The sequence below is a fragment of the Camelus ferus genome, chromosome 9 (assembly GCF_009834535.1).
Source record: "Camelus ferus isolate YT-003-E chromosome 9, BCGSAC_Cfer_1.0, whole genome shotgun sequence".
Lineage (NCBI taxonomy): Eukaryota > Metazoa > Chordata > Mammalia > Artiodactyla > Camelidae > Camelus > Camelus ferus.
Genome location: NC_045704.1, coordinates 76,785,366 through 76,809,281, shown reverse-complemented (window position 1 = coordinate 76,809,281; position 23,916 = coordinate 76,785,366). Strand labels below are relative to the sequence as shown.

Genomic DNA, 23,916 nt, shown 5'->3' with positions numbered 1-23,916 from the left:
ACCCCAATGTTCATAGCAGCACTATTTACAATAGTCAAGACATGGAAGCAACCTAAATGTCCATTGACAGATGACTGGATAAAGGAGTTGTGGTATATTTATACAACAGAATACTACTCAGCCATAAAAAATAAAAAATAATAAAATAATGCCATTTGCAGCAACATGGATGGACCTAGGGATTATCATACTGCATTAAATAAGACAGAGAAAGACAAATATCATATGATACCACTTATAGGTGGAATCTTAAAAATGAGACAAATGAACTTATTTACAGAACAGAAACAGATTCATAAACATAGAAAACAAACTTAGGGTTACCAAGGGGAAAAGGGGGTGGAGGGATAAGTTAGGAGTTTGGGATTAGCAGATACAAACTACTATATACAGAAGAGATAAACAACAAGTTTCTATTTTATAACACAGGGAACTATGGTCAATATCTTATGATAATCTATAATAAAAAAGAATATGGAAAAGAATATACATATGAAAAGAATATATATATAGATATATCTGAATCACTATGCTATACACTAGAAACTAACACAATATTGAAAATCAACTCTACTTCAATAAAAAATAAAATGACCTGTTCTATCCAATCACCAACCACATTTCCCTTATTTCCCAGAATTAGGTCTGGAACATCGGTTCCCTTTGTGGCTTCCTGTGTCTTCTGAGAGATGAAATTACCAGCAGGGAAAGTACAGACTGAATCTGATACTCGATTTTCAGCAGAAGGGAACTTTTAGAAGCTGTGGATGTCATTAGTCCAACTGAACGCTAGCCTGAATTTGTAACCTCTTTTAGAAGAGCAGCGACCTTCATCTAGCCTGGGGCTCTATGGAGCACGCCCACAGCCATTTAATTTGTGTTGTTTCTATTTTTATCCCCAACTAAATACCTTCTAATTTGCATATATTGTCAGAATCCTGGATTTTCAGACAAGGCTTTACTGACTTACTCTGGAACGTTGCCATTTCTTTGCCTCTTTTCTTGTGTATTTGCCTTTTATTAACAAGATAAGCCCTTCCAATATTAGGATATGAGTTCCATCTTTGCAAGTCTCACATTGTGTTTATTACACTCCATGAAAGTTGCCTGTTTACTTGGCCTATTCTTTATTCTCTGTATTCTCCACTTTTAGTCTGGTCAAAAATATTATAAATCAGTAGGTTTGAATTTACAGAGTCATATTACGTAGGGTGAGAAATGCTAGCTGCTATGTCAAACAAACCATCACATCTCAATGGCTTAATAGAGTAAAGGTTTAATTCTTGCCCCTGCAAAGTCCAAAGCAAATGTTTCTACTCGGTAGGCAGGAGTCCATGTGGTTGTTTGCAGACCTAGTCACCTTCATCTTGTGGAATATTCTTAGAATCCTGTCCATTCACCCAGTAGGTAAGGAAAGACAGAGAGAGGGCAGAGGAGCCCTCAGCAGTTTTTATGGTTCAGATCTCGAAGTGGATTTGGTTACTTCTGCCCTCATGACATTGGCCAGAACTCAGCACATGGCTACACCCTGTTGCAGGGGAGTCCGGGAAGTGTAGACTAGCTGTGGGCCCAGGAGGGAAGAGAAACAGACTTGGTAAACAACCAGCCAGTCTCTGCCATCGTTGTTTATATTGTACAGTTATACAAAATATAAGATTTCTTGAGAGTTCTACATTTTGCTTTAAAGTAATTTTCTAGTGGCCTTTTATGGTTCCCCTCCATGCCTACATTATAGTGGCCATGTTATAGCAGCTGCCCAGTTTGTGGTTTATATTTCTGCCAGTACACCCTACAGAGCTTCAGTAAATGTATCTTAAAATACTGTTTTCGTCATGTCCTTTTCCTGTCTTTCCTTAATATCTAACTTTTCATAATTTCCCCATAATCTGGCTTCATTTTACTTATCCAATCTCATCTCCCATTAATCTCTTTTCATAGCTGTAAATTCATGACCTGTGAGCTGTAAGTTTATGTGGTATTTGGCCTCTAAACCCCTAAATCCTGTGCTGCTGTAGTCCTCTTCCTTAATCCCACGGTACTATCCATGGCGGAAGGCTGGGAAAATGACACTCTTCAATGTCGTGAGCATCGGTTAGTTCTTCCTACATAAAAAGGATGCCAAAACTTAGTGACTTAAAGCAGCAAACATTGATTATTCCTCAGGATCCTGGGGGTTGCTGGTCAGTTCTTTTGGTGCCGGATGGCTCAGCTGGAGTGGATGCCTGAGAATGGCCTTGCTCACATATCAGAGGCTTCAGCCAGGATGGCTGGGAACATCTCAGGCCCTTCTCTGCATTGTCTCTTTTCCTCCAGCATCTGGCCTGGGTTGTTCACTTGGTGGCAAAGGGGTTCCAAGCAGCAAGTGGTGGAAAGCTCTAACATACACATTCTTTTCATGTCTCTGTTGGCATCATCTTAACAGGCAGGCTGAGGAAAAGTAAAGGAGAGGCTCCTCCTGATTCGCAGAAAATGGAGCAGGAAAGAGAAACGTGGAAGATTCCCTGGAGCAGGGAGTTTTGACACGATGGGGGAGTAGAAAGTGGGAGTGCCTTCTTGTTGGCATTCAGTACCACAAAGAGTGAAGCTACTTGTGGGAAATTAATGAGTATGAGAACAGTGCCAAGGTAGGAAGAAGGGTCCTATATGGGAGGCCAATGATAATGATTTTCTCTCCACCCCCTTCTAAGTTTACTTCTACCCGACTTGGTGATGTGCTGTCTTGTTTAGAATGCCATCCTGGCTTCTGCAACTGTTCAGAACTTGTAGGTCCTTTCTTTCAGATGCTCCTAGTTGCCTGTCTAATGTACATTCTCTTCTTCTTCATTGCTAGCAGAATCCCAGTTTTGTTTGGTGCATTAATTTACATTTTGCCAGCTTTCTTTGGGCTAGGAATGGTTAGGTGACACAGTTCTGGTTAATCTGCTGGGATGTCCAGTAAATTTTTGCCTTCCTGATATAGGTACCACGTTTCCCTCTTTGTTCCTTTCTTCTTCCTATCTTAGGCTGGAGATGGAGCAACTATCTTCTGGCTATGAGGCAACTGTAAGGCTGAACGGATGTTAAGGATGGAATGCCCAACGTTAAAAGGATCCCAAAGACTTGATGTCACAGATTCACTGTAATCAGTCTGGCTTGCCCACTTCCACACTCTTTGTGGTGTGAAAACAATAAGTGACTCTATTTGCTTACATCATTGTAATAGCTTTCTGTTACACGCAGACAGACAATCTGCAACTGACACAGCCTTCAAAGCCTTTCACATGTGTCATCTCCCCCGTGAAGCCCTCTCTGTTTAATAACTATTGATTCCTCTTCTTCCTGACCACTGCAGCACCCCAGCAATTAGTTTCCTATTGCTGCTGTAACAAATTACCCCGGACTTAGTGAATGGATTAAAACATCAGAACTCTTTGTTATCTTACAGTTCTGGAAGAAATCTAAAATGAAATCGTAAGTCTGTGTTCTTTATAGAGATTCTAGGAAAGAATCCATTTCTTTGCCTTTTCTAGTTTCTAGAGGCTGCAACCTTCTTTGGCTTGTTGCCCTACATCATTCCAACCTCTGCTTCTTTGGTCATGTCTGACTCCCCTTCTGTCCTCTTATAAGGACCTCTGTGATTATTCAGAATAATCCAGGGTAATCACTTCATCTCAAAATCCTTAAATTAATCACACCCACAAAGGTAACATATGTCCATATTAAAATATGGACATCTTTGGGGGACCATTCTGCCTACCAGATATGCCCTATGTTTGTAAATCTATAATATATTTTAATCCACAACTGCATTTAATTTAGCTCTGTATTTTACATCATTTGTAATTATTTTGTGTGGAAGTCTCATTTTCTTGTCCAGGCATAAATGCCCTGGGGGCATATATCCTCCACAGAGCTGGGCACATACCAGTTGATTTCAGAATTTCATCCTATGCATTGGCAAATACTATCTATCTCTTTGGTGTAAATACAAACACCAAAACATCTTTATTTTAATTGATTACAATGAAAATGTATTCATTCTACTTGTTTCCCAGAGGTCTCAATTTGCATTATGTAATACAAATATATAAACTCTTATAATAGGCCTAAGATGGAAACTAGTCTTTATTTGTGCCTTTTAACCAAGTTTCAGGAAGAGTCAATGGTGTTTGCTTCGTTTGGGCACCAGTAATGGGGTATTTGAATTATTTAGCCTTTGTATATTTCTTTTCAAATTCTTTTTGTTTGGTTAACTGATTCTTAGACTTTTTTTAATAAAAAATTTTCAACACACAGAAAAGTATGGAGAATTGTTCAGTGAATAACCGTATACCCAAAACCTAGACTGAGCAACATACGCATATATACATAACTTTTTTGGCTGACCCATTTTAAGATAAATTACAAATAATTTTTACTCAATGCCTAAAAAGGTGATAGTTTATATACATTTCCTCTGTTTCTTGAGACTCATTAAATTGTGGTTGGAGTTGATGAACATCTTGCTATATTATAGGTTTTCCTTTTAAAAAAAAAAATCTGACGTGCCTCAGGTCACTATAGACCGCGGCCTTCCTCTCACCCACGAGAACATCTGTAAACAATTGCTTTTGTCTTTTAAACACATGATTGACTTTTACTAAATTTTATTTTAATAACCATAGCTCCACATCCCTCTTAATTTCTTAACTAGTTTCCTGGAAAAAAAATCACTTCATTCCCATTTAATTTGGGGTCAAATCTCATTCCAACTTTCTACAACAATGTTTGCATGCTAGGAGATTAAAGGAGTAATTGCTTTGGTCTCCGTGTTTTCTATCCTGTCATATTTGTACCACATTTGTACCAGTTTCTGACCGCTTTGTTTCTTTCTCAGAAGAAAGAATTTGGACATAATTTAACTCAACTTCCACTTATGCAATTCCTTTGCTCTTGCTTTTGCTAAGGGAATTATGAGTATTCTTCTTGGATTTCTCCAAAATTTTTTGGCATTATTAGAACCACTTGATGTCAACCTTAAGAATAATGACAATATCAAAACCACAACGAGCTTCTACCTCACACCTGTTAGAGTGACTGTCATCAAAAAGACAGCACATGACTGCAGGCAAAGATGTGAAGAAAAGGGAACCCCGTGCGCTGTTGGTGGGAATGTAAATTGGTGCAGCCACAATGGAAAACAGTATTGAGGTTCCTTGAAAAATTAAAAATTGAATTGTCATATAATCAGCAGTTTCACCTCAGAAAGTATTTACTTGAAGAAAACAAAAACACTAATTCGAGAAGATATATTCTCTCTAGTGTTTATTGCAGTATTATGTACAATAGCCAAGATATGAAAGCAACCCAAGTGTGTAACAATTGACAAGTGAATAAAGAAGATATGGTATATATATATGTGTGTGTGTGTGTGTGTGTGTGTGTGTGTGTGTGTGTAACAGAATATTACTCAGTCATAAAAAATGAAATCTTGCCATTTGCAACAACATGCATGAATCTGGAGGATATTGTGCTAAGTGCAATAAAGTAAGACAGAGAAGGACAAATACAACATGACCTGACTTATGTGTGAAATCTAAACAACAAGCAAAACAAAACAAAACAAAACAGACTCATAGATACAAAGAACAAACAGGTGGTTGCCAGAAGGGAGTGGGGGTGGGAGGGTGGGGGAAATAGGTGAAGGGACTTAAGAGGTACAAACCTCCAGTTGTATAGTAAACAAGTCACAGGGATGTAATATACTTTGGCTATTAGTAAGTCAGATAGCTGCTGTTACCAGAACTTTGGGTTGTTTGGATGAGCAAAGTGTATTGCTTATGAAAATCTTTAGGGGGCTGAATTGGTTAGTATTCTCCCTCTCCCTGTTTCTTTCCACTTCTAGCCAGGATAAAGAGTCACAGAGCGACTTTACCCCGTGCCTAGGTGAGAAGGCTCCTGGTCATTAGTCTAATAAAATGGTTTGTCTTTCTAAATGTAAATCCTTTTCTATGCTTTAGCAAAGACATTCTCAGGCGCTATTCCCTCTTTCCATCTCAAGACTTTAAACTTCAGTTTAACCAATGACTATAGGAAAGTTCTACCAGCATTGTCATTTAAAATATTTTACAAAGTAATCAGGATCTTTTTTTTTTTCTTTGTCTCAGGTAATCCTTCTTTTTAGCATAATTTATGGCTTTAATTAGTGTAAAAATCCTCATCCCTTTCTGTTTTTAAGTGTTCTTATTTTATCTTTAAAAAGCCAACAGTAAACAATAGAGTTCGAATCTATTGTTTCCCACCATAAATTTTGGTCACAAGTATGCCTCATCTGGAAAAAACAAATGATCTAAGTACTGCCATGAAACTAAGTACTGTCATGAAAAGGCTGTAGTCTCTGATATTTTCATCTGAGCATTACCTGTCATAAGACCATTCCACTGTGATAGTATAAGCAAATATCATAAAATAATAAATATTATTTCTATTCATATTGAACTAGTGGAGTTTGAAGAATTCTCAAAATGATCCAAAACTGGTGTTTTATTTTCAGTATTTGATTTCATTTGAGACCACAAAAATCAACTAGTCAGCTACATTTAATGTAACTCAGATTCACTTTCTAAAATGTCTTAATAACCTTAAATAATGGAACATTTAGAGGAACATTCCTTCTAAGAAAGGAATGTTTTACACCTGGAACAACAGAAAAAAATGCTTTGTGTAAAGAATTCAAACAACAGGGTTCTTAGAAGACTATTACTGTTCTGACACCAATTGTCTTGACACCCACTAGGTGTCCTGCAATTTAATTCACCTTCTGACACGAATTCTCAAGGTTAGCCTCAGACCCCACGGGTTTAAGGACTCAGTCCTCCTCAGGACAGCACCCACTTCAGACTTCAGCCACAAGTCTCAGGGACTATACCCACTTCTGAAAACCAGCCATAAATTTGGGGGTTTCCATGACCCTCTCAGGTTCAGGAGTTTGCTAGAACGACTCACTGAGGTCACTAAAAGCCTTATGCTCACCTATTACAGTTTCATCAGAAAGGATACAGATCAAGAATGGCCAAATGGAAGACACTCATGGGGCGAGGTCTGGGGGATGGGGGCTCAGAGCTTCTCTGTGTCCTCTTTTCATGGAATCCCAGCATGTTAGCCTCCCAGCACATCAATATGTTCACCAACCAGAAGATCTTCCAAGCTTGGGTCCAGAGTTATTATTGGGGTTTCTCTACCTGGGCATGGTTGAGTAAATCTTGGCCACATGAGTGAACCCAGTCTCCAGCACCCTGCCCTCCCTGGAGATCCAGCTGCCCAAAGTTCCAACCCTCTAATCATGTGACTGTTCTTTTTGATGGTCAGTCCTTATCCTGAAGGTATCAAGGCATCCACCAAGAGTCACCTCGTTGCAAAGACACGTCTTCACTCAGTGTATTAATGTGTTGAGGCTGCTGTACAAAGTACCACAGACTGGGTGGCTTGAATGACAGAAATTAATTTTCTCACAATTCTGGAGGCTAGAAATCCAAGATCAAGGTGTTGGCAAATTTAATTTCTTCTGAGTCGTCTCCTTGCCCTGAAGATGGCTCTCTTCTCTGGGTGTCTTCTCATGGTCTCCCCTCGGTGTATGTCTGTGTCCTCATCTCTTCTTATGAGGACACCAGTCATGTTGGATCAGGGCCCCACCCTTACAACCTCATTTACCTCAGTTACCTCTTCAAAGATGCTGTCTCCAAATACAGTCACATCCCGAAGTAATGAGGGTTAGGACCTCAATAAACTTTGGGGTGACACAACTTAGCCCAGTACACTCAGGAGATTCCAAGGACTTTTGAAGCTCTGTTCTAGGAACCAGGGACAATGACCAGGCACAGTCTTTATTGCACCACAGTCTTCACGTATTTCATTTGCTCTTCTCCCTCAGAGAAACACCTCTAAGATTTGACTAATGACTATGTGCTAGAGATAAACTCAAGCAAGTGGTTTTGTTTTTGCTGCCTAGAGATTTGTGGGCAGCCCCGTTTTTGGAAGGAATGCACTGTCTGCTCCTGGAACCATGCTCTAAAGCCTCTGAGGAACACCATGCTTAATTCTCTGCACAGGAAGAAAACCAGGAGGGGGCTGAAGGGAGAATTTCTTTATTTCAGACCCATTTTCTTATTTTATTTTACTTTATTTTATTTTTTTAAACTTTTTTTTTTTACTGAGTTATAGTCATTTTACAGTGTTATGTTAAATTCCAGTGTAGAGCACAATTTTTCAGTTATACATGAACATACATATATTCATTGTCACATTTTTTTCGCTGTGACCTACCACAAGATCTTGTATATATTTCCCTGTGCTATACAGTATAATCTTGTTTATGTATTCTACATATGCCTGTCAGTATCTACAGATTTTGAACTCCCAGTCTATCCCTTCCCACCCCCCTCCACCTTGGCAACCACAAGTTTGTATTCTATGTCTATGAGTCTGTTTCTGTTTTTTATTTATGTTGTGTTTTGTTTTGCTTTGTTTTGTTTTAGATTCCACATATGAGTGATTTCATATGGTATTTTTCTTTCTCTTTCTGGCTTCACTTAGAATGACATTCTCCAGGGACATCCATGTTGCTGCAAATGGCGTTATGTTGTCATTTTTATGGCTGAGTAGTATTCCATTGTAGAAATATACCACAGCTTCTTTATCCAGTCATCTGTTGATGGACATTTAGTCTGTTTCCATGTCTTGGCTATTGTAAATAGTGCTGCTATGAACATTGGGGTGCAGGTGTCTTTTTGAAGTAGAGTTCCTTCTGGATATATGCCCAGGAGTGGGATTACTGTCAGACCCATTTTCTGCTGTTCACTTCAGCACTTCTTGGTATCTTACACATCCTTTCTTCCAACTCAGGCTCTCTTCTGTCTACACTAGTCAAACGAGTTCAGGAATAGCTCTCTCCACATTTGATCTGAGTATAAACTTAAATCAGCATGTTATCTCTCCCTAGGATATTTGCACTGAAGTCTCACATCCTTACACTCTTGAAATTACCCCAAAGTGGTGGCCTCCTGACTATGAGGTTGGGGCTCACTACAAGGTGAGTGTTATTTCTAGGTTTTTTTCCCTTTATAATTATCTTAGTTCTGAACTTCCCAACTGTAGGATCATAAAACTTCTCAAATTCATTTCCATTTTTTAATATGTATGTCCCTTATCAAAGTACAGATGCTGTTATTTTGATAGGAACTTTATCCACATTGCTTGTTACAACTCTGAAAGTTTTATTTAGGTCCTGCCTTCCCTTCACCTTGTGATTCCTGAGGGCAGGCAGGGAACAGAGTTGAGGTGGGAACTTCTCCTATTCGTTTCTCGGGGTGAGATGCGTGGCTGAATTTGACTTAAAGACTGTTACAGAATTATTTTATTTTAGACTTGAGAAGGGCACTGAGACTGTCCCATGAGTGGAGGTGTAAGTACTTGGTAAAATAGTTGTAGGAAGACAACATTCTATGGATGGTTAATAAGCATTTGCTCACATGTTTGTGAGATCCTAGAGGGGAACCATGCACAAGTGCAAATTTCATTTATTCATTCTGGTTTAATTACTTGAAGGAATAGCTTATCCTGACACCAATTCAGAAGCATGGCAGCCTAGGACAGCAGCCCGTATGACAACATCTTGAGTGCATCCGTTTATTTTCCTTTTGTGTGAGTTCATTTTTTCCACGTTATTCAATGGATGTATATAAAGAGAATTCTACATTCCAATACCTGATAGAAAGAAACCATCTTGTTTAAAATAGATGGTCTGAAAGTCATTGAAGAAATTCTCCCTTATATGAAGGAGTGAGGATTTTGTTAGTTTTCATGATCTCAGTAATTGTCTGTAGGAAATGCATCAGGCAATTTGTTTTCTCATTTGTAAAATAAAATGGTTGCCAGAGATAATCTCCAACTATTTTCCAACTTTAAAATTCTAGGATTCTGTAGTCTTGGTCATGATTTCTATATCCCAGAAGAATAAGTTTCAAATATAATTGATGTTTATGGGATAGAATTTTATCCCAGTTGAAAAACTTGTTGTAAGGCACATGAACCTGGTTTTTCAATATTGCCCTGGGTTCTAAGATGCCGAGGTTGCCAGACAGAGGCTGGCCATAGTTACTGTTTCTTAATAGATATCAGGATGTTTTTGGCCATTTCCACAAGCCATAGAGAGGCCAGATCCAAGGAAGTCTTTCTTCCTCAAATGACTCTTATACCTGCCGTGAAACCAGAAATGCAGAGATGTATTCTTGTTACTTAAGTCTTGTTCTCTGTCTAGCCCATTAGTATGAATAACAAACTAGATGTTCTGGGCTTTTCCCTTGAGTCAACAAAGATGCTTTTGGCTGTAACAGAATACCCAAATAAAAGTGACTTAACCAGTAAAGAATTAGTTTTCTCACAAAGTCTCAGAATTGGTTAAGTGGGCTCCAGGTGAGCTTCTTTCATACTCTTTGGCTTTTCCCTCATGGGCACAAAATGGCTGCAGCAGCTCCAAGCATCATGTCCTTTCATGAAAATGTCCAAAGGCAGAAAGGAGAGTTTGTTTCCACGAATCTCCTTTTATCAGGGAGGACACCTTTCTCTGAGGCCTCCAGCAGACTTCCCCTTATAGGCTGACACTGTGTTATATCCCTGAGCCTGTGGCTGTTCAGCGATGTAAGCAGCATCCTACATCCTGTTAGCAAAGAAAAGGGTGGTGGGAATGCATTGAGGAAGCAGTCAGTCATGCCTGCCTCATCTTTCCTGGCCAAAAAACTTGACAATGGATCTAATTGGAAGGGAAGATATGGAAGGTATTTTGTTCACATGTATATATGTCAGGGGTACCCCTGCATGCTTTTGACCCACTGCCCTCCATTTCCAAGGGCCCTGGATAACCATTGGTAAAGCTGAAGTCGAGCCTGTGGATAGTGTGGCATAAGAGCAAGGGACAGAGACGCCACTGAGAGAATGGAGTGGGGAGGCCCAGGTGGAGGTTGAGAATGAGGCTGGGGCTCACGGAAAGAGTGGGGCTGCAGGCAGGGCAGGCAGCAGTGGGTGGGAATTCTAGTCTTGCATGTGCTGATATATGGTGTGTTTGACCTTGCTGAGCATCAGGGAAATCTGTAACAGATTCCTGTAATAGCTTGCACGGGAGTGCAGCCCCCCTGACATTTTACATATCTGTAGGATGTTTCGTCACAGATAATGAACCAGAAAGTGTGTAATTATCTTAATTCTCTGACTTACTGCCCAGGGGTGGATGATCTAGATACAAATAATGGGCTCTTGACTTCTGATGTTGGATTTGCTTTCTTGGGATTAGGGATCATCAAAATGGGTGTCGTTCTATTTTAAAAGCCTATTTTGGTATCCCTGTAACGTGTAATTAACTTGCTCATGTAATTTGCTCAAGTTCAGTCAAGTTTTTGACTTGAAGTCATTGTGAGGGTTAATGGGTGAGTGCTTGAATGAGAGCACAAGCATGTAGGGATGAGGGTTGGAAGACTTAAGTGAGATGTGCAGGTGAGGCTGCCTAGCATACACAGTAGGCACTCAGTAAATGTTTGCTTCCTTCCCTCATCTGGCTCTCTCCCTAACTACCGTTTCCCCAGATTCTCAGTAAAATGATCAATGATCTCACCCTCTATTTTGGAGCATCTTCTGCCCCTAACCTCCAAAAGTAGGGAAAATATCCAAGACAAAATAAAAGAAATGGAAAGATGGAAGGAAGGGAAGGGTTCTTCATCATGCACTGTGTTAACACCTGTATTACCTGTGTTAGGGATTCTAAGGTGAGTTAAGACACAGTATTCCAATCTGAAGGAGCTCACACTCCAGGAAGGGAGACTAGGAGAGAAATAATGTGAGGTTTGACGAGAACAGAGGTAGAAACTTGCACGGGGTGCAGGTGAGCACTTGGAAGGGGCACCTAATGTACACTGGGTAGGGTGATGGTGGGGGCATCAGGGAAATGATACCTAGTGGGGGGGCTCGCCCCTCACACCTCTGCCGGCCACAGCTCTTAGGACCCTTGCTACCCAAGAGGGAGACTGAAGTAGAAGATACTGATTTTTCCAGAAGTCCTGGAGCAAGCCAAGGATGTATGTAGTTGTAGGGGTTGGGGCTATAACATGTATCAGGAGGCTTCTAGGCGGCCCCCTTTCCTGGGAACATACTGAATTCTGGTGCTCGTTTTAGGGAAATGTATGAAACAACATGCCTAAGCCATAACCTTTGGGTTCTGGTTTGGTAGACCTGGATATGAACCAGATCTGCTGAATCCAGCTCTGGGGTGTAGCCAGGACAGGCAAATGGCCAGAACAGGATGAGAAAAGTGCTGAGAGAAATGGCACTACCTACTACTTATTCTCGCATCATCTAATTCAATCTTCAAAACTCTTTGAGGGAGAGACCAAGTAGATCTTTCATAGACAAGGAAACTAAACTTAGAGAAGGTAAGTGACATGTCCGAAGTTACCCAGCTGGTGCCTGCTAAGATGAGTCTCGTGGTGGGCTCTCCTCAGCCCAAGTCTTTGGTGCCTTCCATTATGCAGCAATTAAATCATTCGTGTCCCATCTCTTCGAAAAAGGTGTAGGCATGTGTGTACGTCTCTGTATGTGTGTGTACACGCAATAATATGTTAGGAAATCAGGACCATGGATTGCAAGAGTAGCCAATACAATATAGACTTCTGCTTGAACATCAGCTTTTGCTGAGTTTCCTGGTGCCCAGAGCAAAAAGAGAAACTGTCTAAATAAAAGTTCTCACTATTGCAAAGGATGAAACATTACAGAGGAAACATTTTCTCTGAAAAAGAGGATTTCTTTATTCTGAGGTTTTTTTTTCTGATCATAAAGTTCCTCAAGAAAGTTATAGATTTTGTTTATTTCTAACAATTCTCAGTGGGATCTTGCAAGGGAAACTGAACCATCCAATGAGCAATGTTCTCCACTGGAGTTAGCTAACAAATACAAGAGTATTTTGTACTTTAGTAACAAATACGAACTGCAAACAGTAGTCACTGGCCACAGGTGCCCATGGAACTCTTGAAATGTGCCTTAAGTGTAAATGTTTCCAAGTCTTAGTGAAAAAGAATAAAATGAACTATAAAATTTTTATATAGATTGTATATTGATGTAGAATAAGACTGGATTTGTTGAGTAAAACAAATTATTAAAATTAATTTCACTTCTTAAATTTAGTTGACTTGGATTTTTTGCCTTTAATGTATTCAAGTAAAGTGGTAGTTTATTGTGCACTTGGTACATACCAAGATTATCTTAATAATTACTATGTGGGTTTCTGAATTTATTGGGGAAATTGGTTAAGTAACTTAAGGGGTCAATTTTATTGATCTATATTTTAGGAAAGCAGAACAAATCTTGCCAATGTCTAGCTCCATTTTATCCCACTATTTTCTGTCTCCATGTTTAGTTGGTAATATTTTCCGAATTAAGTTTAGGGTCATGCCCTTTGTGGAAACTGTTCATCTAGATCTAGAATGTTTTGAGAAGGATTAGCCCTAAAAACTCAGCTTCAGAATTCTTAGATTATATATACAGAGCTCATTAGAACTTCTGACTACTTCAAGGATGTAAGTTATGTGTGTTTCCCTAGCATCAGCCAACATGAGGCAGGTAAAGGACAGAGGGACTGGGCACCAGCTGCAGAGGCTTCCATAAGCCTCCCTCAGAAGGGCAGGGAGAGACCTGCTTGCCAAAGTTCTGTTGGAACCACGAGCCCAATTAGTTTCTTGCTTCTCATCCCTGTTAGAGCTAGCCACCACCCAAAACATAAGCCCTCTGCACATGCTTCCTCGCATGTAGCCCATCCCGTGTTGTTCTGAGCATTTCAGCCCCTGGTTCTTCCTCCCACCGTGGGGCCTTCTGCCAATCCTCCCAGCGTGTCCCGCTGCAATCCCTGTGCAGCTGTAAACCCCCCGCCCCCTCACACACTTGTTTACCACAGAATGTTCCCTCCACTTCCTCACCTTCACTGAAACCCAGCTCTTACAGAGTCTCCAGGAGAGCTTGCTCTTTCTCCCAGGTCCCAGAGACCAAAGAGAGGGAAGCAACAGGAGCGTTCTCTCAGCCTCCCTCTGATACTTGCCATCTTTTCTCTGGGTGCAAAGGAAACCCCCCTCACTGAGGCTCCTCCCTCCCCTCTCCTCACTGCTCTCACAAAAGGTAACCGCTGGCCACAGGTGCCCTATGGAACTCTTTTTTGAGGAGGGGCAGGTAATTAGTTTCTTGAATTAATTAATTTAAATAGAGGTACTAGGGACTGAACCCAGGACCTCATGCATGCTAAGCATGTGCTCTACCACTGAGCTGTACTCGCCACCCCCTGGAACTCTTGAAATGCACCTTAAGGGTAAACATTTCCAAGTCTTAGGGAAAAAGAATATAAAATGTCTCAGTATTTTTATATAGATTGCATATCAACATGTGATAACACTTTGGATATACTGGGTAAAACAAATCATTAACATTAATTTCACTTCTTTCTTTTTGTTTCTTAAGTGTGGCTACTGGGAAATTCTAAATGACATAGACTTGTGTCTCCTGTCATCATATGTCTGTGGACTAGCCCTGCTCTAAGGCCCAAGTCTGGCGTGGATCTCAACTCTGGTCTGTAAGTCTTCCTTTAGCTCCTGCACTGGCTGAGGCCTTATGAATTAAAGAACACTCTAATTGATTTTTTTTCATATTACAAAGTAAAACACTTCCATTATAAAACATTATAAAATGCAGATTATAAAATGTTAACAAAGATGACCAGAAATCCATATATATATATATGAAAGGATTATATATATTTTTGTAACTTGTTTTTTACACTTACCAACACAGCATAAATATCTTTCTGTGTCATTATGTATTCTGTGACAATTTTTAAAAATGGTCAACTAATATTTCCTTATAAAGTATGCTGTAATTTATTTGGCCAGTCTTTGTTGGTTGGGCAGTATGTTTGAATTATGCTATTGTACATGAAGCAGAATGCCTGCTCAAAGGAAACTGAAAATGGTTTTTGGAGAGAGGGTCCTATCTAAAACCGCCAACCTTCTCTAGCTATAGAAGGAGCAGGTCAGTCACAGAGGAGCCACCTGCTTATTTCCCATCACACAATTGTCACATAACTTCAGAATAAATATGCACTGGTTAATCTCGGGAATACCTGGAAGTCAGTGCTATAAACAAAAGGCAAATGTTTCAGACGCAGATGTTGGATGTTTCTAAATTGGATGAGTGCTACCTCCTTGGGAGGCGGACTTTCAGGTGGCAGGAGTCTGGGTCTTAGTGAAGCTGGCTCCTTTCTCCCCCGTGGAATGCTGCTGGGAGCCAGGCACACCTGGTGGGGGTGAGGTCCTGGTGGCTGTGGAAGGGGTTGGGTCCCGGCTTAGGGAACCAGGTGAGGGACAAAGCAGGTGTCCAGAGGAGTTATCAGTGAGTCCCAGCAGGGATTGTGGAGTGTGTGAACTATCCTCAGAGAACCCCCAGGAACACTTAGGAGACACTCCACAGCAGGCACTGCTGTCCTGGTGCCCCCCGGGGGGAGACTCTTAAGTCACTGATTGTTGTTTAGGCTAAAAAATGGCTGGGATTCCCCCACGGTGCTCATCTGCTTCCATCAGAGGCTGAAACCAAGTCACCTGGGGAGATAACTCAACGCTAAAGCTCTTCCTAGGCAGAAAAGTATGTAAATTATTTAACTCTACACATATCCACGAAGACACACAATGTAACAATCATTAAATCAGAATTACCAGAGGAAATCATTTCCAACTCCAGGACTGGGTCAGATATGTATGGAGGGGTGTGTGTAATTGTCTTAAAACAGATATCTTTCCAGGGTTCACATTGTGCTCATTGCTGAAGTTCCAAAGCAGGTGAATGTGGGAGTCAGATTGCCTGGGTTTGGATCCAGATCCATTGCGGGTGACCTTGGACATGTTACTTAATCTCTCTTAACGTCTCGTGGGGTATTAGGAGAAAGGAATGAGGCGGCGCATGCAAGGCTTAGCACGATGCCTGCTGTACAGTGAGCACGGAATGCATGCTAACTGTTGTTCTGAGATCGTTACCTTTCTATTATTTCTCATGGGAACTGTAATAGCTTCCTAGTCTCATCATCGTCACTTTTCCTCTTTCTCCAGTACATTCTGCACACAGCAGCCAGAAAATTAAAGATTTGATCGTGTCATTCTCCCTTGGAAGGCCCCTTCCCCACCACTGCTATCCTGCTGCAGCAAACTCCTTGCTGTGGTCTTCGGGGAAGGCCCTGCCGGGTTTGGCGTCACCCGCTCTGTGACAGGCCTCCCTGCTGCCCACCCTGCCTGCTCCAGCCCTGCTGGTCTGCTCGAGGCTCCTTGAACTTCCTATGCCTGTTAGTGCCTTGTAGCCTCTGTACTTGTGCCCCCACTAGGAATGCCCCCCATCTCCGCACGGCCGACTCCTTCACATCACCTGCATCCCAGCTTAAATGGCACCTCCTCAGAGAGTCGTCTCAGCCAGTCATCCAGAGACCCAACCAGTTGACTCACTTGGCGGCTATAATTGCACCATGTTGTGTTATTTTCTCTGTGGCTCCGTCCTTCTGTTCATTCATTTGCTGGCACATTATTGTCTGTCTCCCTGCACTGGGGTATAATCTCCCTGAAAGCAGGCACCTTTTGTGTCTTGTTCAACACTCACCCCAGTGTCCAGAGTGGAGCCCAACCCCCATCAGGAACTCCAGAAGTCCTTGTAGGATCCATGAAGGAATGACTGACTGAAGGGACTGGATAATGAACCCTATTCAAAGAAAGATCATGTTCCACCCAGAGTTGAAAAGTGCCTTGACTGAAAAAAGCACTTTAGTTGGAGCAGTAACAGTGGCATTTGGAATCAATAGAATCTGATGGCCTGCCAATCTCTGCCCTGATTTTCTTTCTCCTGAAAGGATCCTAGATTGAACAGCATTTCTCCTCGATATCTGGGGTCCTGAAAAGCTCAAAGAGGGCCAGAGCTCGAGGGACATAAAAACTGACAACCGCAGAGGAGCAAGGCAAAGGCAGACTGTGGTGAAAACAGTTAGTGATGATCCCCTAAACCACGCCGGTGGAAGAAGGGGAGGGGAGAGGGTCCGTGTTTCTTCCTCCGCATGTGGCTCATGAGTCACTTGTGAACCACTGCTCGCTCAGAAGCCTCCAGCCCTCTGCTTCCCGAGGCGGTCATGCCTTTCCTTCTGAGATTCAATTAAATCAGCCCTAATGAGCGGCTATGCAGAAAGGGAGCTCTTGTTTACAGAACACAAGGAATAATAACGAGCCAACATTAATTAGGATTGTTACTGCAAATCAGAAAAATTGATTCTCCACCTCAGCGGCGGGCAGATTTCTGCTCTCAGCCACCAGGTCTCACAGGCTTGAGAAAGAGAGCGCCTTGCGGTCTTTGCTGGTTGCTGTGAAGTCGATGTTTAAGAACAATCCCATGAAAATTTTCCTTTGTTCTACTGGCTTGTGTCAATTCCACCAATCACTACTCACCATTATTCTGGCTGTTGCCACTATTGAATAAACACAGGCAACCAAGTTTTAACCGCAATGATAAAATACTTAAAAAAAAAAAAAACTTCTGTAGGCAAAGGGCCACGGCAGTAGGAGGGTTTGACAGAAGGATCATGTTGCTCCTTTGATCATCTGTCATTTTGTTAGAAGAAAGCATATGCCATCCTTTGCTCTGTTTTTAAAATAGATTCAGAGGAAGTGAGGAATTAATCTTAACCTTAAACACATTGAGCCCAGTATTTCCTATCCAACTGTAGAATGCGCTATCTGGTTTCCTACACCTCACCCTTGCTAAGTTTAGGTTCTCTGGGCCAGCTGTCAAGAAGGAAGAGAAGGGGGAAGGGGACGTTGCTTTAGATGGATGAGGCATTGGGCGGTCCGTTATCAATCGGCTTATTTCCTCACTGCTCCATTTCCCATTCCCTACAGCGACAAAACCCAGCATGACCTGCGCTAAGGACCCTTGTGACTTTTCAGACCTTTGTTCCAAAGTGGAATCGGCGTGAATCGCCTTCTCACTGTGCTCTGCTTCGTGGTTCTGTCCTACGAACACCGAGCATTCGTCAGCCCATCAGCAGCGCGTTATCTTGCCCATCTCGGTCCTCTCTAGAAAAGCCTAGTTTTGCCTTGCTTTTTAAAACTTGTTCTAAGAAGGAGGCAAGCATGTCATCAGCTCACATGCTCTGCACGCAGGTGGAGCTGGTGTGGAACAGCAGCATTTGTAGAGTTTGTCTTTGGAGATTTTTCTTCCTTAGGTTAATGCTGCTAAGACGACTGAGTTTGCAGACAGTTTAGTCAATGTGCTTCAACTTTTAAAGACAATGAAGATTGAGCTTGTGCAGATGGTGGCACTCACTCATAGTCATGTGCTCTGTGCTCAGCGCCCCGACCTGGCTCATGATGGCTGTTCAACAAAATGCTTCGTGGATTGAACTTGAGTTAGTAGCTGAGTGTCCCGGGGATGCTAGGTGCCCTCTAGTACAGGTGAGCTGGTCCCAGCGCATTTCAGTGGAAGCACTGCTACTGCCCTGCTGTTTTCGGTCCCTTCAGCCTGCTGCCCACTCACTTCCCATGCCTTCCGCCTGGGCACCGCCCTTCCTCTGCCAGAGCAGGCTTCTGCTTTCCACATCAGCACGGAGAGCTTCAGAGCGGGCTTAGCAATATCTGCAGTGCCTCTAGGTCCTGTGACTTAGAGACACGGTGAAGCTTGGGGGAAATTTTCATGAAATGAGCCGTGGGAGGAAAGAATAACTATGAAAAATCCTTTGCAGCCTGTGAAATCAACACTGCCTTTTCCTCTTTTTTATGGAAAATTTAAAACATTCACAATGACTCAGCAGAGCCTAATACAACCAACACTTGTGTACCCATCACCTGCGTCCATTTCTTGCTAGTCTGCTTCATCTGTGAACCCTTCCAGTTCTGTGCGCCCGTTTGCGCGTGTGCGGGTGAAACCGGTGACGCTCGGCCTTTCTGTAAGGTGAGCCCGATCTACTTCCATATCATTTAGGCAAGAAAATGAAATTTCCTAAATGAAAATGTTACCATTGAGTCTTTTGTTGTGATGCCCTATTTTTAAGTCCTGGGACTGGTGGTTCCAGAATGTTTCAATTAAATGCTGGTAATGTAGAAAACAGCCTTTTTCAAGGCCTCATGTCCCCTCCATCAGTGGCTTTCAGCCACTTCCTTCTGTCTGATTGAATTCTTAAACGTGTCCCTGGTGGGCTGCTGGGGGAGACTGTGTTGCTTTGCCAGTCTGTCTGTTTCTGGCACCCACACGCTGCAAGTACAAGCTTCCTCTGGGCATTTGAGACCATTGGAGCTCAAACTTTTCTTAGTTGCTGTATTTGCAGTGAATGTCCTTTTGTCGCAGCGCAATGACCCATTTTTTTTTTTTTTCAACCACAGAGCTGATGGAGACGAGCTGCCAAGTCACATCGGGGGAATGACTCAGAAGGGAGCAGTGGGCGGCAGCCTGCACACACGATAACCTGGGGCAGGCTCGGCTTTTGCGGAATCCCCTCATTCTGTAGACGGTCCTCTATTGCTGGTGCAGTTGAGAAAGATAAGGTGACGCCATCTGTTTTGATTTACATGCTAATGAAATAAGAAAAATCAAATGGCGTCCACAAAATTACCAGACCATCTCAGGAAAATTACTCCCTGACCAGATGTTATTCCTTGGTTCTAATAATTAATGATGAATCTGAATCAATCAGGGGAGAATCAGCTTTGTTTTTATTATATTGATGTTCCTGTCGCTGCAAAGGTATTAATATGCCAGGCCACATAGATTAGCACAAACTCAACAGGATGATTGATCTACGGAGAGTTTCAGGAAGAGCCTCAGGAGAATGAGTTTCAGATGTCCATTGGAGCACGAGGTTCCTGTGGGGCAGTGAAGTGAGGGCAGGGGTCCTTGGTGGGTTTCCCCTGACCCTCTCCTGTCTTCCCTTGTGGGCCATGTTTCCCAGGCTTCCCTGTCACTTGGCTTCCTGTGGGGGGCAGCTAGTGAGAAACTGAAGTGTGGGAGGAAGGGCCGAGCCAAGTGTATCAGTTTCCCACTGCTGCTGTGAGATGGCCACACCCTGAGTGATTCAAACAACCCACGTCCATTATCTTCTGGTTCTGGAGATCCTAAGTTTGAAATAAATCTTAAGGGACTAAAGCCAAGGTGTCAGCAGAGCTGCCTTCCTTCTGGAGGCTCTAGGGGAGAACTCGTCTCCTTTCTAGTGGCTGCCACATTCCTTGACTTGTGGCCACGTCCTTCTGACCTCTGCCTCTGTTGTCACATTGCCTTCTCTGACTCTGACCCCCGCTTCCCTCTTATAAAGATGGTTGAGATGACACTGGGTCCACCTGAGTCATCTGGAATAATCTTTCCCCTTAAGATCCTTCACTTTGTCACCTCTGCAAAGTTCCTTTTGCCTGGTAAGATGACATATTTACAGATTCTGGGAATTAGAACAGGGACATCTTTGGTAGGGAGTGGGTTTGCATTATCCCCCCTCCCACACCAAGGTATTTCTCCCCATCCACCCTCAAGGTGACCTGGGCCCTGCCCTCTTGTAAGGCCCCTGCTCCCTTAGTCCTTATGGTCTCAGGGTGGCAATGGTTCCCTGGCTGCTAACCTCTGGGTTTCACCTTGTCCCCAGGGTGGCTGATCAGCCTCTTTGGTCATTTGGTGTAACAAATTCCTTGCCTCAAATTCCCTTTGTTTGAAATACTGAAAGGTGTTTTCTGTTTTCCTGGTTGACCAATGAGGTGAAGTGGTGATGCCTGTGTGCAGATGGTCTCCCCGAGGCAGGGCTCAGACTTCAGGCAACTGTGTCAGGATCAGCAGGGGCCCCACCTTCCACGCGCGTGGAAGAAGTCCCTCCCTCTGTCTGCCCCTTGGGGCCCGGATGCGTAGGCATGGTGCAGCTGCTGAATGACGGCCAGTGATGTGAGCTTCACGGGCCCCGGATTCAGACCAGGGCAGCATCTCAGTGCAGATATGAACAGTTCCTCAGCTGAAGAGTCTTGACTATGGAAAAGGACTGTTTAAGAGAAGCTATCCAAAGTGTGTGTGAGAAGAGCCATTTTTTCTAGTCTGAATACTTGAATTCAAGTTTGTCCATTTAGTCTCTGCTTGGTTTTGAACAAATCACCCAGTTTCTGGGCCTTGGTGTTCGCATCTGTTAAAATGGGACAATCATACGTAACTTCAAAGGTTTGCCTGAGGGCTCAGGTGATGTTTGGGAAGCCCTAAGTAAATATAAGTCTTTTACTGGTTAATTCTAAAATAATTACTGAGCACCCACCATGGGCTGTTTACTGTCTTAGTCCCTGTTCTCGTGGAGTTTTCAATTTATTGGGAAGATAGACATTATTCAAATAGTCATACAAATGTATATCTAATAACAAAGCATAGCTTTGAATGAAAGGTGCATGGTTTTTTGAGAATGTAGGACAAAGAAGCCTGACTTTAACCAGAGATTCAAGGAAGTCCCTGGGCTATAATTTGAAGGCTATGCGGGACTTGATTAGGTAAGGGGATTGAGGAAATAGCAAGTGCAAAGGCCCTGGGGTTGAATGGCATGTGTTGTCTTCAAGGATCTGATGCCTAGAGAGTGAGAAGAAAGTAGTACAAGGCTGGGGAGGTAGTTAGGGTGAGTCCAGGCAAGGCCTTATGAGGATTTTAGCTTTTGTGCTAAAATTTGGGGCAGTACGTGTTTGATAAGAACAGCTTTATGATTTAGCAGAAGATCACTCAGAGAACAGAGTGGAGAGGATCAAGAGAGGATGAGGAGACACCAGTTGGGAGGAGCGGCATGGCCTCCGTGAGAGCCCGGATGGTAGCTCGGGCTGGGGGGTGTGGAGGCAGAAGGAGAGACGGGGTCTCGGCTTGCACTCTGGGATGAATGGTGGTGCGGGTGTCGAGGCAGAGAGCGCTAGAGAGAACACAGCCTGGATGTGTCAGGAACAATCATGAGTCTGGTGTTGGATGTTCTGAGTTGGAGGAGCCTCGAAGACAGCCGAGATGAGACCCTCGAGGAGCCAGTCAGGAGAGCTCTGCTCTGGGCTTACAACTTTGGGCATCTTGGGCTTAGAAGCAATAACTCCTTGGATGTAGAGAAATTCTCTTCCAGACAAGCTAATGTGTATTGAGGGCTTATTCTGTGCTGGGCACAATTTTAAGCACTTTCCTTGTGTTAACTCATTTAGTCTCTATAGCCTTTCGATTATTTCCCCCATTTTACAGCTGAGGAAACAGAGTTACCATCACTTACTCAAGGTAAAACAGATCAGTGAGGCTTGGAACCAGGATCCAAGCCCAGGCTGGCTCCCATACCAGTGTCATTAGTAACTTTGCCACAAGACTCACAGCTCATTCCTGGGGCTTGGGTGGTTCTAATACATGGGCTTTGCTGCAAAAGCTGTGTGATCGGTTTGGGGGGCATACAGGAGATGTTGGTGTTTCTGGTTGCCATGGTTTGCATAATATACATTCCTCACCTGCTGGGATCCTAGTGCCCTGAGTAGCAGCTGCCAGGAGTTGCAGGACGAACGCATGCCGCCAGCAAAGCACAGCCCGCAGAGGAGAGGGTGGGAGTGGGGAGAGGCACGCAGCGATTACCCTTTCAAGCAAAAACATGTCTGAGATGCCTTCGGCGACCAGAGGGCCCTGGGTCCTTCCACAGATGGAGGCTGACCCCACAAACAAGTTAACCACTCTATATAGTAAGACCAGGATCACTAGCATTTGCAAACAGGGAAACTGTGGCCTTGAAGTTATACAGCGGCTATGTCACCTGGAGACTGTGAAAGTTACATCGCCAAGGGGAAAAGTCTCACCAGCTTTGCCCAAACACCTAACAGTGCTTTAGCCCAGCACAGGCGCCCTCAAAAAGCAATTGCCTCCAGCCTTGTGGGTGTAGCTCCACGCCCCTGGGAGGAGAGGATGAGCCTAAGATAAATGATACGAGCTCTTGTCAGAGCTACACACGGACGGGTTCTATCAGTGTAACGTGCTCCAATGTGGGAGGGGACGGCGTCCTTTCCTGGAGTGTTTTTGCAGCTGGCAGTCGGTTCAGCCAAAGGCAGCTTAATGCCCCATAAAACGATTAGATAAGGATGAAGGCAGATCCTAGTTGTGGGTCCCGTCGCACAGCTGAAGAGCATTAACGCCAGCACCTGGTGTGTAGGCCGCCGCAGGAAAGGGTTCCGTTTGCCCGGCCTGCTAAGGATGCACTGTGAGCGGCCCAGCCACACATGGAGCGGAAAGTATCACCATTTCCTGTCTGTCATACCCCCTTCATCCTCACGGTCGGATTGGTCCCACTGCCTCAGGGCTAACCTTTTCTGCACAGCTGAGCCATTTGCTTAAAGAAATTCAGGGTCTGGGGGCAAATGGAACATAGAGGGCGCTCGATTCAGTGCAACAAAAATTGAACACCTACTGTGTGCTTGTTGCACCCGGTAAGTAAGGAGTTTCAAAGAAAAAGGAAGGGCAGACCTTCCGCCAGGGGCCTGGGGTCTGATGGGGATGATTGTCAGTGATAAACCCAAGGCAGACCACGGCCTTGGACAGGCATTGGGAGAAACTGGTGGAACTCTGAAATGTGGTGCCACAGAGGGTGGGTGAATATTCCGGGTATCGGGTGGAGCTCACTTGGCAGTTGCAGGTCTCTACCCAATGGATGAAGGGCCTTTGTGGTAACTTGCACCGCCCGCAGGCAGGGTGGGCTACCTCATGAGCGAGGGAGCCTCTGCTGGTGTTTACGGAAGGAACAGAAGGCCGTGCGTGATGGCGTTTCTCACTGTAGGGTTTGGATTTCATGCCCCACAGAGTCCTCTCCCCCTCCGTGTTGCTCTTTTTCAAGCACCTCAAAGTGAATTCCCC

The 23,916-nt window shown here is 43.4% G+C and overlaps 1 long non-coding RNA gene across 1 annotated transcript in view; it reads left to right on the top strand.

The window, feature by feature from the left end:
- LOC116665917 overlaps positions 1-23,916 on the top strand; it is a 74,942-nt gene that overhangs the window by 40,634 nt on the left and 10,392 nt on the right. The window contains exons 3-6 of the long non-coding RNA XR_004322750.1: positions 8,957-9,046; positions 14,503-14,614; positions 18,872-19,011; positions 19,440-19,601. This is a non-coding gene — a long non-coding RNA (uncharacterized LOC116665917). The remainder of the gene's footprint in view (positions 1-8,956; positions 9,047-14,502; positions 14,615-18,871; positions 19,012-19,439; positions 19,602-23,916) is intronic.